The sequence below is a fragment of the Ananas comosus genome, unplaced genomic scaffold (genome assembly GCF_001540865.1).
Source record: "Ananas comosus cultivar F153 unplaced genomic scaffold, ASM154086v1, whole genome shotgun sequence".
Lineage (NCBI taxonomy): Eukaryota > Viridiplantae > Streptophyta > Magnoliopsida > Poales > Bromeliaceae > Ananas > Ananas comosus.
The window spans coordinates 2,517-20,747 of record NW_017890746.1 but is presented as its reverse complement, the minus strand read 5'-3'; the positions used below and the strand labels follow the sequence as shown (position 1 = coordinate 20,747).

General features: G+C 43.5%; 1 long non-coding RNA gene across 2 annotated transcripts; it reads right to left on the bottom strand.

The window, feature by feature from the left end:
* Positions 1-1,839: 1,839 nt before the first annotated feature.
* LOC109704184 lies at positions 1,840-5,452 on the bottom strand. Of its 2 annotated transcripts, XR_002214215.1 has the most exons (4): positions 5,240-5,452; positions 4,965-5,097; positions 3,794-3,999; positions 1,840-2,031 (listed from the first exon to the last, which is right to left on the bottom strand). It is a non-coding gene; the product is annotated as an uncharacterized LOC109704184 (long non-coding RNA). The 2 variants fall into 2 exon arrangements; XR_002214214.1 differs by lacking the exon at positions 1,840-2,031 and having other exon boundaries at positions 3,508-3,999; positions 5,240-5,434.
* Between the last annotated feature and the right edge of the window lie 12,779 nt (positions 5,453-18,231).

Genomic DNA, 18,231 nt, shown 5'->3' with positions numbered 1-18,231 from the left:
TTGAGGCTTGAGATAGACTTATATGCTTACTTGCCTTTGAGCTCATTTGCACATGCTTGTGAGAGTCGCTCCCTGCAAGCCGGCACTCCGGAGATAGCCATTGCGATACATACTCGCCATGTGGGATTGGGCGCCGAAGTGGATTGCCGTGAGCAAGGCTCATTCCTAGAGTGGGAATGTTGACTACCACGGGGCCATTAGGCTCGGCACCGGCCAGATAGCCTACGGGTGGGTCTACAGGCCAAACAGCCTTCGGGCGGGTCTTACAAGATTTAAATTTCAAGTAGTTAACATGCCAAGTGGACATTAATTAGAATAGTAAACAATGACATTACACTATTTAGCTTGTGGACATTATGTTAGTTACACTCTTATACTTACATGTTATAGTAGCTTCATTACTTATACAAATTCATGCTAAGTAGAGACATCATGTGGTAGCTAGATTACATGTTTACTTACATGTCGTTCATATCGTTTTTACTGGTTTACTTCCCTATTTAGCTTTTGGGCCTAGTGGTGCTTTTCACTGAAGTCAGTAATTGCCCACTGGGAACTATTAATTAATAGTTCTCACGCACCCTATTTTATGGTTTTTATTTCAGAGCCTTCAGCACCGGCAGAGGCACGGGATCGCGGCAAGGGTGTCGCCTAGCTAGATAGCGGGGAGTTGCTTTTCTTAGGTGGTGAACTCTTTCTTTTGTTGTAATAGAGAGAGAGAGATTTTTTTATCATGTGTAGAGACCACCTATGTACTCTTTTAGCACTTGTTCTGGGACATCTCTTGTATTACTTATGACTTTATTTAGTTGCCGTTGGATCTTTTATTCGATTTCCTTGTTATAGAATCTAGATATACTTTGCTCTGATACTCCTAAATGTTCTTTTATTATTGCTTTATTTATCGCTTGTTGTAGATGCCTTGTATGTTTTAGACATATGGCGGGTCTGGGCACGCGCCGGGCGGGCTTCCGTTGGGTCCCGGGGCGTGATAGATTAATTTGGTATCAGAGCCTAAGGTTGATTCTTAGTGGACCTAGCAAACCTTAGGCTGGTTGGACTATAGGAAATAGGCTCGTGAGAGACGAGGTCTATTTGACTTGTAAGCGAAAGTTTCTTGATTGGGTATCTTTGATAACTCTAGAAAGTGGAGTTAAATCAAAGTGTATAGCTTCTAACTTCGCGGAGGGTTGCGTTGGCGGCCGACAACGTAACATCGGGAGTTAGTAGTGAAGAACACTTTTTTCCTTTTGCATGATTTGAGTTTTATTTAATTGAGCGGGGATTCGATAGTGTGGGTTTTGCTAACTTGCGCTTTTATGATGTTGTAGTGTCACTCGCTCCCAATCTACTGGAGCGGATAATGCGGCACACTTGGAGGAGGTCGAGACCTCCGCTACCTTCGGATCCGGCGAGGTTCGTGAGTTGAGGGGTCAGCTTGCAGCCCTCACTGATATGGTGGCACAGCAGACGGAGGCGGCGCGCCGACAGGAGGCGCGAATAAAGCGTCTGGAGGACCTCCTACTACAGCAGGCGGAGGCTCGAGAGACTCAAGCCCCTACGCCACCCGCACCGGTGGAGGTGGTTGCACCCCGAGGGTCGTCCCCTGCACTCGACACATCGCATACTGTCACGCCCCGAGCTCCGCCAATTTGGTCGGATTCGGGCACGTCGGCAGACCGCCGAACGGACAGAGCTTCCCCTGTACGTTATAGGCGTCACAATCTAAACAATGCAATATGCGAGGTTCCAACCAGGAACAGTAGCAAGTATATAGATTGCATAAGTATCAAAAACATAAAATGCTAACTATACTATTACAAGCATTCATCTCACAGATTTTACATTTACAAAATTTCATAAGCCTTTAAATTATTACAATTTATACAAATTTGATACAAGTTTGTTTCTTTCATATTTATACTCTGAGCTAGACTGTTTCTGGGTACTGCTATCTCTGGTCTCGGTGGTAGGGCGCTATCTACGAAGCTACGCCCTGTCCTCGCGCCGTCGCGCCGCTCACGTGCGAACCTGTACCCCCAAAAACAACACGGGGGTGAGAACTATATAAATATAGTTCCCAGTGGGTACGGCCATCCAAGAGAAGAGCTCGACCCACCAGGTCCAAAGGAGGCAACTGCAGGTTAGTTTAATAAACAGATAGATAGATATTTGATTACACAACTAATAAAACCATACCTTGCCTCTCAATTATAACGATGCTATGCAATATGCAATACCTGTAAATCATGCAAGTAGATTACTTGATTCTACTTTATATCATTAACCATTCTCTACTTGTAGCCGTTCTTTTCTTTATTAGCTATTCTCGTTCATTAGCTATTTTCTTTATTCTTTACTATTTGTCATACTGTGCTCACTGGCGATTCATTCCTAAGGTTATTTTACCTTAGCCATCTATGCCACTCGACTCGGTCTTGAGTCAATCATCCGCGGAGTACCGCGTCAAGTCAGGCTCGAGGTGAAGGATGTCTCACAAGAACCTCAGCCTTAAGTCCACGCGACACTAGGTCCATCACAGGGAGAGGATAACCGTCGATCCCCGTGACCCTAAGTCGCTCAAGCTTAACGGGCGAGGAGAACCGTCAAACCCGTTGAGCTTATACCGGGAGAGGAGAACCGTCGATCCCGTTGAATCACTACCGGGAGAGGAGAACCGTCGATCCCGTAGTTCTGATTCACTTGTTTCCTGGCATACCAGGAGAGGAGAACCATCGATCCCGTTGAATCACTATCGGGAGAGGAGAACCGTCGATCCCATAGTTCTGATTCTATTTATGCCAACAGCACTGGATTCTGGAACCCACTTTCACAACTTAAGGGTTTAGTCACTTACCCTATGCTAACGACCTTCCAAGGTCTATATCATTCAATTTCTAGTGGTTCTACTACCACTATAATTCATAACTTAGTTCAATTTTACTAAGTGTCACTATACCTCATAACCTAGGTTCGTTTACACTAGGTTTTATATTCTTTCACCTAGATCTCGACTCTAGGTTTACTAATTCAACATATGTTCAATGACATTAGGTTTATTTCATATCCAACCTATGTTTAATAACATTAGGTTCATTTCATGTCCAACCTATGTTTAGTAACTTAGGTTCATTTCATGTCCAACCTATGTTTATACATTAGGTTCATGCCACTCGATCTATATAATGTCCAACTTAGATTTAATAACTTAGATTCATGCCACTCGATCTATATATCATCTTAGGTATCCTTGCCTAGGTTCATAGTTCACATGTTCTCATTTATCTTGTTACCATCGAGGTTTCTAATCAACTAGAATTGTCGACATTCATATAGCTTGACTATAATACATTTATATGCATCTAGCATTCATGTTCATATAGGCTTAGTCATATGCATCTAGCATTCTTATCACATGTTAACATTCATACGTCATCCAATATGATTATCAAGACGTTCATATGCATATTCTGATGGTAAATAACTTTACATGATTCATGCTTTCAGGTATCAACAATTATATATGCTCTAGCATTTATGTTCGCATTTCGACAATTACATTCATATGCATCTAGCGTTCATATCCATGTGCATCTAGCATTCATATTCATATGATAACCATTATAGATCATCTAGCATTAATCATCATATGTCTACAATCATATATGCCTACTCATATGCATTTAGCATTAATGTTCATATGTCGACAATCATATTCATATATGCGTCAAATGAAACCATGATCTACTTTGGCATGGAAGTGACCTAATCACTTCGGTAAAGCACAACCCACCTTTATTTTGTATCAGAATGTGAGAACTTCACTTCTCGTACTTTTCCAAGAATCGCAATCCTCGTTCGTGACAATTGGAGTCGAAAATGTCCTTTTGGCGATATTTTCGTATAGGCTCGACGGATTGCCGAACCGACTTCGCCAACGCGTTCGTTTAACCTTCAATTAGGTTTGTACGCGGTCAATTCCCCGCTAGGACTTCAATCCTGCAAAAGCGCATTATTGAGGTTAGGTTCTAATTAACCTATTACTATATATAAATTTTCCTATACAGGTTGTTATACAGGATATCCATAAGCCTACTCTAGGCTTCTTTTTTTTTTTCTTGCAAACGACAGTATTAACCTTTGCTAGGTTTACTAGGGTAAACTCTTTACTAATAATCAAGAGTTCATCACTCCAGCCCAAATCCATTGATATAGAGATTCACACTAACCTCTAAACATAATTTGTAAAATAGCCTTCTCTACTTTCCAATTACCAAAACTCACCCATGATATCTATGTGTACAGCTTGCTCTATTAGGTCTCCATCACTCAAAATCTTTAATTAGGGAATTGAAGAGACTTATCTCAATCCCTTAATTAAGTTCTGCAGTTTTCTTACAAATCTATCCCTGTAGCCCCCAGTTCATATCATAATACCTACTATACAGAACATCACTTCTTTAGGATTTATAAAAAGCTTAGCTTTTAGTAATTTAACAAACCTCAAGCTAACTCCGTTTACAAGTAGTTACCTTAGTTCAATGCTCCAATTGCGGATCACTTTCCAGCCTATAAAGTCCCTCTTAATCAACTTACAAAGTAACTTAATTCTAAGCCTCAATACTCCATTTTCAGCCAAGAGTCCAATTTTACATTTCCTTAATCAGGACTTGCAAAATAACTCTTAGAAACCAAACACAACTGAAGCTACATATAGCTCCCTTTTTAAGCTTTTTATAGCAACACACGTTCTAGCAGTCCGAACTCTATAAATTTAGAGATTCATATCCATTTCTAACAAGAACTTACAAGGTAGCTCTCTCCAATTTCCAACTGTTAAAGCTCACACATAATATTTATATGTGCAGCTTTCTCTAATTCTATAGCCACATAGCTCTTAGTAAATTGAAAACCCAAACTATAAACTATTTACAACTTTATCAAATAGAGAGCAATTAAATCACCTTAGGTTGATATATCTTGCAGATTACCACTGCTCGGAAACCACCTCACAGCCCAAACCCAATCCGCATGGCAGCCACAACAACCCGAAAGTCACGGAAAAATCCGTCGACGAAACGGTCTCAAAATCGGCTCCTAAATCACATTAAAATCGATTTCTAAACTTCAATTTTTGCATAGATTCAACATAGATCCATCAAAATGACCTCTCCTAACATCCACCGTCAAAAATCCATCAAAAATATCTAATTTGAAATTATAATAATAAAATACTAACTTCGCAGTCGAAGCGCCGGAAAAATCCAACACGTACGAGGGATCGATCGGCTCATCAAACGACACCAATTTCATTACTTTCTTCTTCTTCTTCTCTTTTTCCCTTTTCTCCCTTTCCCTCTCTCTCTCATGCGTACAGGGAGAGGATAAGAATGGAGGTTCCCCCTGGCAGCTTAGTGGAAATCCACTAAGCAATGTAACAATTGCCTTTAGGTCCATAGGTCATCAATATTATCACTTCAGTCCAGTTCTAGTCTGATACATTTAATTGGAGCTCTTCTGAATGTCCGTTCTCGCTCAAATTTGACAGGCATGTTCGGTTTTACATAACAAGTCCAAAGAAATTTTAACATTTCAGTTTCGACCCCATTTGATCACCGAAAACTGTACCGAATTGTAATCTTTATCAGATAGCTTTCGGATTCTATTTCTCTCTCTACGGGTGTCAGAATAATATAAAACTTTAAATCTAGCTCATAAAAATATTTCTGACATCTCCTCCAGTTTTCATAATTTTCTGACACTGTACATTTTCTGCTAATTTATCAGTCCCGTTTTTTACAGAAAATTCTAAATCTTCTGTTTTCGCTCCGATTCCAACACGAGTCATTCCAGACTTATATTTTACACCCTTAAGTCCAATAAAATATTATCTCACACCATTTTTTATATTATTTTGCTCACTTCAATTCTTTTAATCAAAGTTAGCGTCGGAAATCCGAAAATTCTCTTTACATTTCGTTTTGCGCCCAATTTCCGACGAAACACTTATTTATCTCCAGAATTCATTCACGCGCATCACAAATCACTCGGGGATGATGTCCAACTAGCTCAATCCTCACTTTGATCCCCTAGATCAAAGTTGACATCGCAACTCTAAGTTGCCATATATTACACATACGGTGCCTGCTACAGCACCATAGGAGGAGGCGATTGCGGCACCACCAGCTCAGGTGCCTCCGGCGGGGGTAGTTTTCCCCTTGATGGTTTCTGCAGAGGAGAGGGACAGATTGATGGAGCGCCTCAACAAGTTCAGGAGGTGCAGTCCCCAGATCTTTGATGGAGAGAAGGTCGACCACTGGATCGTGGAGAAGTGGTTGATGCATATAGAGAACCTCTTTCGCGACACCTTCGTGGAAGAAAGGGATCGAGTTTGGCTCGCCACTCACCACCTGGACGGCGAGGCCTATCGCTGGTGGTTGGATCTACAGGAGAACCCTAGCACTGACTTGGCGGCTATTACTTGGAAGAAGTTCAAGAAGCTTCTTTTGGCACACTACTTCCCGACCAGCGTCGAAAGGAAGATGGAGCAGGACTTGCGCAACTTGCGCCAGGGAGACCGACTGTAGCCCAGTATGAGGGGGAGTTTTCTCGGCTTCTGCATTGCGTGCCTTTCGTCGTGCGGGACGACGAGGACAAGGCCCGCATTTTCGAGCGGGGGTTGCGACCGTCGATTTTTCGGTTTGTGCAATCCTCTAACCTCCAAACCTATCGAGAGGTGGTGGATCACGCGCTCATTGTGGAGAGCGGCACGGCAAATGTTCAGGAGAGGCGAGAGGCCTTGGATAAAGGCAACGGTAAGAGGCCAACGGCTGAGGGTGCGAGCCAGATGCACTCTAGGAGGCCGCCGAAGCACCCAAGGAGCCAGCAGCGAGGACGCGGCTCGACAGCTCATTGTGGAGGTTCTGATCGTCGCCGACCTTCCCAGTGTGTGATCTGCAGTGGTCCTCACTACCCACCGCAGTGTCCACAGCGGGCGGGCAGGTGCTACCAGTGTGGCTAGGAGGGCCACATCAGACTGAGTGCCCAAGAGGTTCATCATCGGCACCGTCTTCTGCATTGGCACCGGCTCTACCAGCCGCCAGCCACGGGACTCCATCGGCATAGTACCAGCCTGGGCGGCCATCCGTCCACGGACAGAGCGAGGGATCTCGACAGGCCCCGAGTGGGCGCATGTATGCCGCTCAGACCGAGGAGGCGGCAGCAGCCGAGGATATGGTTGCAGGTATCATTTTACTTGATGGCATTAGAGTTCATGCATTATTTGATACCAGTGCATCGCATTCATTTATAAATTGGCTGTTTGCTGAGTTGCATGGCATCCCATTGGTTTTCTTGTTGCATCCGGAATATGTTGTTGTACCCGACCACGTTTTGGATATTAGAGAGTATTGCCCCAGTTGCCCTGTTCAGGTAGGAGATTGAATTATGCCTGTGGATTTGCTAGCTTTGCACAAGCTGGGGGATTTTGATGTGGTCTTGGGCATGGATTGGTTGACTAAGTATTATGCCACGATTAATTACAAGAATCGCACGGCTACTTTTAGAGAACCGTGGCAAACTGAGGTTGTATTTAGAGGATGCCAGAGTTCGCTTTTTGCGATGATGATCAGCTCGTCTCGAGCTAGGCAGCTGATCAGCAAAGGTTGCGTAGCCTATTTCGCTAGTGTTGTGCTGAGGGGCGATGATGACACCCCTAGGATTGAGGATATCCCGGTGGTTCGGGAGTTTCAGGACGTGTTTCCTGCTGAGCTATCGGGTATGCCACCAGAAAAGAAAATTGAGTTTGTGGTAGATCTCGTTCCTGGGACTACTCCAATCTCAAAGGCGCCCTATAGGATGGCACCGGCAGAGCTGAGGGAGCTGAGGGCACAGCTACAGGATTTGTTGGACAAAGGCTTCATTCGACCGAACGTTTCGCCTTGGGGAGCACCAGTTTTGTTCGTCAAGAAAAAGGACGGATCACTACGCCTATGTGTGGACTATCGTGAACTTAATAAAGTCACGATCAAGAATAAGTATCCGTTGCCGAGGATTGACGACTTGTTTGATCAACTTCAAGGATCGTGTGTATTCCAAGATACACTTACAGTCGGGATACCACCAATTAAAGATCAAATCCGAAGATGTATCGAAGACGGCTTTTAGAACACGGTATGGACACTATGAGTTCACAGTTATGCCATTCAGGCTCTCTAACGCCCTGGCAGCTTTTATGGATCTAATGAACCGTGTTTTCAAGCCTTACTTAGATAGGTTCGTCGTGGTGTTCATCGACGACATCTTGGTTTATTCCCGAAGTGATGCAGATCACGAGGAACATCTGAGGCTTGCACTTCAAATACTTCGGAAAAAAGAAGCTTTATGCAAAGTTGAAAAAGTGCGAGTTTTCGCTTCGGGAAGTGGCATTTCTCGGACATTTGATTTCGGGATCGGGCATTGCAGTGGACCCTAAGAAGATTGAGGCAATCAAGGATTGGCTGAGACCGACAAGCGTCATGGAGATACGTAGTTTCCTTGGATTGGCCGGCTACTTCCGGAGGTTTGTTGAGTGGTTTACTAAGTTATCTACTCCTCTCACGAGGCTCACGCATAAGGGCACCAAGTTTATTTGGAATGATGCATGTGAGAGGAGCTTCCAAGAGTTGAAGCAGACATTGACGACTGTCCTGATCCTAACCCTGCCAGTTGCTGGAGCAGGGTATGTGGTTTATAGTGATGCTTCATTTAATGGATTGGGTTGTGTATTGATGCAGGATGGCAAGGTGATCGCGTATGCTTCTCACCGATTGAAGGAGTATGAAAAGAATTATCCTACACATGATCTTGAGTTCGCGACCGTAGTCTTTGCATTGAAGTTATGGCACCACTATCTCTATGGCGAGCGGTGTGAAATATACACGAATCACAAAAGCTTGAAATACATATTCACTCAGAAGGAGCTGAACTTGAGGCAACGCAGATGGTTGGAGCTACTCAAGGATTATGATTTGACGATTCTTTACCACCCGGGCAAGACTAACGTGGTGGCGGATGCGCTAAGTAGGAAATCGACGGAAAACTTAGCGATGCATGTTGTTGCTCAACCGCAGTTGATCGAGCAGATGAAGCGGTTGGAGTTGGAGGTGGTGACTCCAGACACACCCTTGAGGTTGATGATCTTGGTAGTGCAACCTATTCTTTTGGATAGAATTAAAGAAAAGCAAGCTTCCGATGTAGAGTTGCAATAGATTAAAGGTAAAATGGTTGACGGTTGCACCGGCGATTTCCTTATAGATGATCAAGGGTTGATGCGATTTCGTGGACGGTTATGTGTACCGGCGGATTCGGGGCTTAAAGAAGATATTCTTCAAGAAGCACACCAAGCACCCTATGCTATACATCCGAGAGGCACCAAGATGTACAAGGACTTAAAGTCGCTCTACTGGTGGCCCGGGATGAAAAAGGATATTGTCGAGTTTGTAGCTCGTTGACTAACTTGCCAACAAGTGAAGGCTGAACACCGATTACCCGCGGGAAAACTTCAGACTTTACCGATCCCCGTGTGGAAGTGGGAGAAGATCACTATGGATTTCGTGACTAGATTGCCCCGCTCTCAGGTTGGGCATGACGCTATTTGGGTGATCATGGATAGGTTGACGAAGTCGGCGCACTTCATACCTATATATACGACTTGGACTGGGGAGAAGCTCGCGCAAGTGTACCTTGATGAGATTATGCGACTTCACGGAGTGCCTACTTCGATTGTATCTGATCGAGACACTCGGTTTGTGTCTCATTTTTGGAGGAGTCTGTAGGACGCCTTGGGCACTCGATTGAATTTCAGCACAGCATTCCACCCTCAGAGTGATGGACAGTCGGAGCGCACTATTCAGACATTAGAGTATATACTTCGAGCATGTGTGATAGACTTTCAGGGAGGATGGTCGTAGCATCTACCTATGGTAGAGTTTGCTTATAACAACAGTTATCAAGCAAGCATCAAGATGACACCCTTCGAAGCACTTTATGGACGGAGGTGTAGATCGCCGCTTCATTGGAGTGAAGTAGGCGAGAGATTGGCTTTAGGCCCTGATGTGCTCCAGGAAGCTAAGGACAAGTTTCGAATTGCTCGGGAGCGACTGTTGACGGTACAGAGTAGACAAAGGAGCTATGCCGATCGACGACGGCGAGACTTGGAGTTCCAAGTTGGAGACCATGTTTTCTTGAAGGTCTCGCCGACTAGATGGATCAGGAGATTTGGGATTCGGGGAAAGTTGAGCCCCCGTTTCATTGGACCGTATGAGATCTTGGAGCGTGTGGTCCTGGTACCGTATAGACTTGCTCTATCGCCGAACCTATCGGGCGTAAACAACCCGTGAGGAAGTACATCTTCGACCCGGCTCATGTTTTGGATGCTACACCCTTGGAGCTGCGGGAGGATTTGAGTTTTGAGGAGCAACCCGTGAGGATCATGGCTCGCGAGGTGCGGAAGCTATGGAATCGGGACATTCCGTATGCGAAGGTTCTTTGGAGCAACCACGGAAAGCGGGAGGCCACGTGGGAGCTGGAGAGCGCTTTGCAGGAGCGCTATCCCCATCTTTTTCAGATAGAGTCTTGAGGTACGTTGCTTTTGAGTTTCGCGGACGAAACTCCTTTTTAGGACGGGTAAATGTAACACACTGGACCTTTGCAAATTACAAGTTTCGAGTGTTTGCTCTGTGTTCCAGTTTTTTCAGATATTCTAGAGGGTCGTTGACAGTGTTCCGACCTATGGCTCGCATCCCAAAAATTGAGGTTTAAAACTTAGCACCAAAACCCAAAAGAATGAATTTTTTGCCAGTTCTCGGATAGCCTTCAGCAGGGCTGCGTATCGGTACAGGTTGATGGCTGTACCGGTACAGGTTGATGGTTGTACCGGTACGGCGTCTGTGTACCGGTACACAGGCAGTCTTCGTGCCAACCCGAGGCTCGGGTTGTTGTCTCGCAGGTGTTGTACCGGTACACAATCCTATGTACCAGTACACAGTGCATACTGGGCTGTTTCGTGGTTGGGTGTTTTTGCAATGGTTGCAAACCCTTTATAAGGCACCCCAGCCCCCTTAGAGGGCTTTCTTGTGCCCTAACCAGTGGAGATCAAAGGTGAGTGCCCTTCCCCTTGATTCTTCTCTATTTTTGATGGGGTTTTGCTAGTTTTGACCTTCCCCTCTTTGTATTTCTTTGCTTCTTGTTGGTTTTCACCATGGGAGAAGCTTGGAGCTCGTGTTTGGAGCTTGATTGAGGGAAGATCTTGGGAGTTTTGGACTTCGAGCTTGGAGCGATGCATCCTAGAGGTTAGTAGCTAGCTTCCTTTCTCAAGATTTGTGTTTTGTTGCTTTTTGTTAGATGAAACCCTAGATTATGGATATTAGGGTTATTTTTGGGGATTTTGGATTAGTAGCTTCTTGAACCAAATTGATTGGTTTAGAACCTTTGTTTAAGTGGGATTTGAAGGTCTCTACCTCCTATTTGGAAATCGAGAGAGATTTTTTCACCCTTATGCATGAGTAGCTTAATGTTTGAGCTTGGGGTTATTCGTAAGGTCCGTTTAACTCTTATTTTTAGACCACTAGGGTACTAGAGGACTAGTGGACACCTTCGTCGGAGCAAACGAAGGGGTTGCGAGAGTTGTGGTGGATTTGACTTCATAAAACCGGGGCAAAATGTCCCCTATGGGTGTTATACTCGTCGTAATGTTAAAATTCATGCATATTCATGATAGATAGAACTTCTATGAATTTTAGAATACTTAAAATGCATGCCTTATGTATTATAAAAATTTCACTCTATATAGTTGAGCATTCTGGGTGTTTTGCATGCATGTGAGAAGTATTCATGTTAGCAATTGGAAAACTTGTCTCCTATGTTCAAAATGACTCAAATTGTGTTTTCATGAACACCAAAATCATGCTTGGACTTATTGGACAAAAGTGCCATAAAGGGGCACTTGAACTAGTAAACTATGAAACTGCAACATAGAGACATAGTGATAGGGCAGTGGACATCGACTATATTCCGTGTTTTAGACATGATGACATGGTGATAGTCCATCGACACAGATGCTATATTCCATGTTTTAGACATGATGACTTGAGACTTGAGACAGACTTATATGCTTACTTGTCTTTGTGCTCATTCGCACATGCTTGTGAGGGTCACTCCCTACAAGCTGTCACTCCGTAGATAGCCATCGCGATACATATTCGCCGTGCGGGATTGGGCGCCGAAGTGGATTGCCGTGGGCAAGGCTCATTCCTAGAGTGGGAATGTTGACTACCACGGGGCCATTAGGCTCGGCACTGGCCAGACAGCCTATGGGTCGGTCTACAGACCAGACAGCCTTCGAGCGGGTCTTACAAGATTTAAACTTCAAGTAGTTAACATGCCTAGTGGACATTAATTAGAATAGTAAACAATGACATTGCACTATTCAGCTTGTGGACGTTATGTTAGTTACACTCTTATACTTACATGTTATAGTAGCTTCATTACTTATGCAAATTTATGCTAAGTAGAGACATCATGTGGTAGCTAGATTACATGTTTATTTACATATCGTTCATATCATTTTTACTTGTTTACTTACCTATTTAGCTTTTGGGCCTAGTGGTGCTTTTCACTGAAGTCAGTAATTGCCCACTGGAAACTATTAATTAATAGTTCTCACGCCCCCTGTTTTATGATTTTTATTTCAGAGCCTTCAGCACCGGCGGAGGCACGGGATTGCGGCAAGGGTGTCGCCTAGCTAGATAGCGGAGAGTTGCTTTTCTTAGGTGGTTCACTCTTTCTTTTGTTGTAATAGAGAGAGAGAGTTTTTTTTACCATGTATAGAGACCACCTATGTACTCTTTTAGCACTTGTTCTAGGACATCTCTTGTATTACTTATGACTTTTATTTAGTTGCTGTTGAATCTTTTATTCGATTTCCTTGTTATAGAATCTAGATATACTTTGCTCTGATACTCCTAGATGTTCTTTTATTATTGCTTTATTTATCGCTTGTTGTAGATGCCTTGTATATTTTAGACATATGGCGGGTCTGGGCACGCGTCGGGCGGGCTTCCGCTAGGCCCCGGGGCGTGACATGTAGATTGTCTTCGCCGGTCCTCGATCGCTTGGAATTCTCCAACCGATCCCGCTGCAAATCCTCACAGCAAAACACGTCTCGAGTTCACGAAACGCCCATCGAATCCACGGCTTTCACGCGAAATCCACGCGCCAAACACTCCTTCCAAAGCTCGCAGGAAATTGATTATTTGTGGTGATTTGATTACATAGAAAGCACGTATAATATGAGGAGAAACCCTTCTTAGAACATCATCGATTTGATCCTCAAGGAACCATTGAATTGAAATCAAAGAACCAAATCGATGATCTAAGAACTTGATATTTAAAACATAGATCAAAAGCTCCAAATCAAGTTTTTGAGTTTCTAAAACATTATCTCTCAAAGCATACATCATATGGGTACCCTCATATCATATTTATAGGTTTAGAAGACTTAAAAGTAGACTAAGATTGTAAAAATACAATTTTAAAAACTTACGTCGTCCTCAAAGACCGGTCCTCTCGAGGAGACCGGTCTTTGGGAGACCGGTCCCTCGTTGCGTGCCTGAAAACACAGGCTTCGGAAACCGGTCTCTCATTCCAGAGACCGGTCACTCGCTGCGTGACAGAAATCAAGCGTTCGGGAATCGGTCTCACTTTCCAGGGACCGGCTGCCTCAACATTTCACGCAAAGAGGACCCTCGGTGACAGGTCTCTCATCTCAGGGACCGGTCCCTGAACACTGAAAAGTCCAGAATGAGTTTAACAATGCAATCCAAGTCTTCTAGCAAATTTTGATAAGTTAACTTCACTACAAATGATCTATACTTCATACCTGAGATGCTGAGCTTTTCGAATGAATCCTTGAGCTTCAAAAGAATCTTCTTTTCCAAAAACTTCACGTTTTAACTCTTTAAGACTCCATTCGACTTTACGAAATTCGCCAACCTAGAAAATCCTTAACAATAAACATAGAGTTTACAATCTGTTAAGGATTTTCTAAGTTGGCGAATTTCGTGAAGTCGAATGGAGTTGTGAAGAGTTAAAAGCGAAGTTTTCGAGAGAAGATTCAATTTTAAGATCAAAAGACTTATTCAGGAAGCTCGACACCTCAGGTATGAAAGATAGATCATTTGTGGTGAATCTAGATGTTCAAAATGTATTTAGAAAACTTAGATTGCATTATTGTAATTGATCTGAACTTATAAGGGTTCAGGGACTGGTCCCTGATCAGAGGGACTGGACCCCGTAGGTCCTCTCTGCGTAATGAGACAATGCAACCGGTCTGTGGTAACAAGGGACCGGTCCCCGTAAGCTGGTTTTCATGTGCGCATCAAGGGACCAGACCCTGAATTAAGGACCGGTTCCTGTACGCAAAGTTTTTTGGTTACGCAGAGAGAGACCGATCCCTAAGATGAGAGACCGGTTCCCGTAGCATGTGTTTTTTAGCGACGCAACGAGAGACCGGTCCCTGAGATGACAGACCGGTTCCCGTAAGCATGTGTTTTCTGCTATGCAACGAGGGACCGGTCTCTGGCTCGAAGGACCAGACCTTGAGAGATCGGACCCCTCGGGAGGACCGGACCCTGAAACCGTTGATTGTTTCCAAAAATGACTTTTCGCAATCCTAGTCGACTTCTAAGTCTTCTAAATCTATAAATAAGCTATGGGGGTTACATTATGACGAATGCTGAGAATTTAGACTATTATGAAACCCTAGAAACTTGTTTTTGAGCTTTATGATTCTATTCTTAAAGCAAGTTTCGAATTGTTGATCGACAACTTGATCTTAGGTTTATAATTTGAATGTTTCTTTGAAAATCAAGTTGATGATGGACTAAAAGGAAATTCCTCATAGCTTATGATTTTCTAAGTTTCAATCACCACAAATTATCTACTCTACGAGCTCTGGATGGAGGATTGGCGCGTGGACTTCGCGTGAAAGCCGTGGATTCGGTGAGCGCTTCGTAGACTCGATGTCACGTCCCGGGACCCGGCGTAGGCCCGCCCGGTGCGTGCCCAGACCCGCCATATGCCTGCACATATAAGGCGTCTACAACAAAAACGAATAAATGAACAAGAAGTTGAAAGTATCTAGAGACATCAGAGCAAATACACAGCTAGGTTCTATCGACAAGTAGAGTCAAAAAGAGAACTGAACCACTAAAGTATAAAGTAAACTAATACATTATAAATCTCAAGATACAAAAATAGGGTGGTCTCTATAACCAGGTACAAAACTCTCACAACCTCTCCAAAAGAAAACAAAAGAGAGATGGATCACTTATCACCAAGTCCCTCGATAGCTAACTCGAGGCGAAACCTTTCCCGCTATCCCGAGCCTCTCTCGGAGTGAAAGGCTCTGAAAGAAAACATAAAACAGGCGGCGTGAGAACTATAATTTATAGTTCCCAGTGGGCAATTACTGACTTTAGCAAAATGCACCACTAGGCCCGAATCAAAAGCAGATATGGATAACAGAAATTAACTGCAGTAAATAAAGTATATAGTAAAATGCTATTCTACTATGTCATAAGTAATCGGGATATCAACATGTAGTACATCTACTCTACACGAGTCAATCTACCAATACTCAAACATATATGCTATGATACAACAAGTAATACTATGAAGTATGCTATATGTCCCAAAGTCTACTACATATCTAGTATGTACTATCATGGCAACAAGTATACTACAATGCAATATGCGAAACTGTCAAGTATACTATATATCCAAAAGTTCAATCTTATGCCATAGCATGTCACGAATCCAACTACTATAACATGTCTAGTAGTGATTATAAACTTGTTGTTTAATATTCTGGTTTAATCTCATTTAGGACCTACACAAGTGTAGTCCGGCTTGTGCCACCTAAGTGCCGGTGGTAGTTCCAACATTCTCACTCTAGGAATGAGTCTATCCCTTGTCACGCCCCGGGGCTCAGCGGAAGCCTACCCGGCGCGTGTCCAGACTCGCCATACGTCTAAAACATATAAGGCGTCTACAAAATTTTCGATAGATAAAACAATAAATAAAGCGGTAATAAAAGGCAACTAGGAGTATCAGAGTATGATATAATACTAAGTTCTACAACAAGAAAAAGGACATAAAGCTGAAAGTCCACTAAATAGAAACATAGAGTAAGTACAAAAGGAATCCCATAACAAGTGCTAAAAGTAGATATATAGGTGGTCTCTATATATGGATACAAAATCTCTCACTCTCTCAACTACAAAAAGAAAGAGTGAACCACCTAGGCTTAGAACCGCTCTTCGCTAGCTAGCTATGCGATCCCCTTGCCGCGATCCCGTGACTCCGCCGGTGCAGAAGACTCTGAAAAGCAAACCATAAAACAGGGGCGTGAGAACTATTAAAAATAGTTCCCAGTGGGCAATTACTGACTTCAGTGAATGCACCACAAGGCCCAAGCTACAAGGAAAGGGTCAGTGTCTATGAACGTAAGAAAGCGAAAGGTAAGTAGAATGCAACTTACTACAACATGATATTTCTACTTAGCATGAAAGGCATAAGTATGAAAGCAACTATGTATGTAGTAAAAGTTTCCAACTATCATGATGTCCATAATGCAAAATAGTAAAGTGCCAATGTTTACTATTCTAGTCAAATTCCAGTCAGTACACTAAGTCATCATCTGTCCATATGTCATAGTAAATGCTCGAAGTCAAATCTGAAGAGACCCACCCGAAGGCTGTCTAAGGCCCTGAGACCCACCCGTAGGCTGTCTGGCCGGTGCCGAGCCTAATGGCCCCGTGGTAGTCATCATCCCCACCCTAGGAATGAGCCTGGCCCACGGCAATCCACTTCGGCGCCCAATCCCGCACGGCGAATATGAATCGCGATGGCTATCTCCGGAGTGCCGGCTTGTAGGGAGCGACCCTCACAAGCATGTGCGAATGAGCACAATGGCAAGTAGTCAAACGATCTGTCACAAGTACCAAGTCCTCATGTCTAATAACATGGAATATGTCACCAATCTCATAGGCCTATCTCTAGGTCGTCATGTCTCAAACATGGAATATAGTAAATGTCATCGTGGCCAAGTCACTATTTCATCATATCTTAAATATGGAATATAGTTGATGTCAACGTGGCCTATTATCAAGCCTCTATGTTGCAGTTTAATAATTCTCTCGGCCAAGTGCCTCTTTATGACACTATGGCTCATTTTGTCCCAACATGGATACTAAGTTCAAGCACTTATAATTCTAGTCAAAATCGAAGCAAGAAACTTGATTTCCTACCATCTCATAGAATGTTCGCCGCATGCATATTAACAAAGCACATTGTCTCTCTCTACTATATAGAGTAAATTTTCTTGATGCATAACATATGAGTTCTAAGCATTCAAAAATTCTCATAAATGCTACTAAACATGAATATGCATGAACTTATGGTAAATGAAAGCATTTAACCGCATAGGAGGAATTTCCTCCCATTTCAAAGAAGCCAAACCCACCGATGACAACGAAACTCCTCGTTTGCTCCAACGAGGGTGTCCTCTAGTCTCCTAATACCCTAAGGATGTAGGAACAAGCGTTACTCGAATGAAACGAACAATCAATAGCTCAAACATTAACCATCTCATACTAAGGGCAAAAACTCACCTCTTATGGAAAATCTCTTCACAAGCTCAAAAAGGAGGTTAGAACCCTTCCAATCCAATCTAGAGGAAGGTTCTAATTCAAGGAATCAAGCCTCAAATGCCCTAAAACGAAAATACCCAAATAAACCCTAAATTTTCATTTCTAGGGTTTGATCTCACAAAAACCTCAAATCAAGGATCAAAGGGAGAAATCGAGTCTCTAACCTCTCAAGAAGCTCCAAACTTAGCTCCAATCCAAGTGATGTTGAAGATCTCCGCAGCCACTAGCTCCTCTCCAAGCTCTAAGCCATCAACAATGGTGGAGAAGCCACCAAGATGCAATAGAGGAGAGAAAACCCAATAAAAACCAAGCAAAAGGAGTAAAAATACAAGGGAAGGGAGAGAGAGCTCCTCCTACCTCAACTCCTACTGGTCTCAGCACAGGGGAGGCCCTAAGGGGCGTGGGGTGCACTTCTAGAAGTGCTACAAACGCAAAAAGCCCCCTGCAGTTCAAACTGCTCAAAATCTGCCACCTTGTACCG